Source organism: Hylobates moloch, unplaced genomic scaffold, assembly GCF_009828535.3.
Source record: "Hylobates moloch isolate HMO894 unplaced genomic scaffold, HMol_V3 SCAFFOLD_21, whole genome shotgun sequence".
In the NCBI taxonomy this organism is placed as follows: domain Eukaryota; kingdom Metazoa; phylum Chordata; class Mammalia; order Primates; family Hylobatidae; genus Hylobates; species Hylobates moloch.
Window position 1 is genome coordinate 43329145 of NW_026652296.1, and position 881 is coordinate 43330025.

The following is an 881-nucleotide window of genomic DNA, read 5'->3' on the forward strand; positions in this document are numbered from 1 at the left end:
GTAGCATCTTACTGTGGTTTCATTCTGCATCTCCTTGAAGACTACTGAGGATGAGCATCTCTTCCTGTGCGTGCTGGCCATTTGCATGTCCTTTGTGAAGTGTCTGTTCATGTCTTTTGCTCAGTTTTCACTGTTTGCCTTCCTATTAGTGAGTTGTATGGGTTCTTTATGTATTTAGAATGCAAATCCTCTTTCAGATACAGGTGCTGTGAACATTTTCTCCCAGTCTGTAGTGTGGCTTTTCAGAGCAGGAAGTTTTCACCCTGATGAAGTCTGACTCTCTGCCATGGTGGGCCTGGACTCCAGCCCCGCTCACTCCTTTGGGTCTCCTTTAACTCATTCTTTTAAAAAAAATTTAAAATAATTTTTATTGATATGGAACTTTTAATGAATTTGCATGTCATCCTTTCAGGGGCCATGCTAATCTTCTCTGTATTGTTCCAGTTTTATTTATTTATTTAGAGACAGAATGTCACTCTGTTACCCAGGCTGGAGTACAGTGGCGTGATCTCGGCTCATTGAAACCTGTGCCTCCTGGGTTCCTGCTTCAGCCTCCTGAGTAGCTGGAATTACAGGCATGTACCACCACGCCCGGCTAGTTTTCATAGTTTTAGTAGAAACGGGTTTCATCATGTTGGCCAGACTGGTCTCGAACTCCTGGCCTCAAATGATCCGCCCACTTCAGCCTCCCAAAGTGCTGGGATTACAGACCTGAGCCACGGTGCCCGGCCTTCATTCCAATTTTATACATGTGCTGCCAAAGAGAGCACTTTGACTCCTTTCAGTCCTTTGCTTTCCTGCTTTGCACATCAGCTTGCCCAGCTCTTGCACCCAGTCTTGCATAAAACCCTTCTCAGTGCTCAATTTAAAAAAAAAGAGAG

The 881-nt window shown here is 44.7% G+C and overlaps 1 non-coding gene across 1 annotated transcript; it reads right to left on the bottom strand.

Annotated features, from left to right (window-relative positions):
* Positions 1–369: 369 nt before the first annotated feature.
* On the bottom strand, positions 370–472 carry LOC116461603 (U6 spliceosomal RNA). Its single transcript, XR_004246134.1, has one exon. It is a non-coding gene; the product is annotated as a U6 spliceosomal RNA (small nuclear RNA).
* Positions 473–881: the final 409 nt, after the last annotated feature.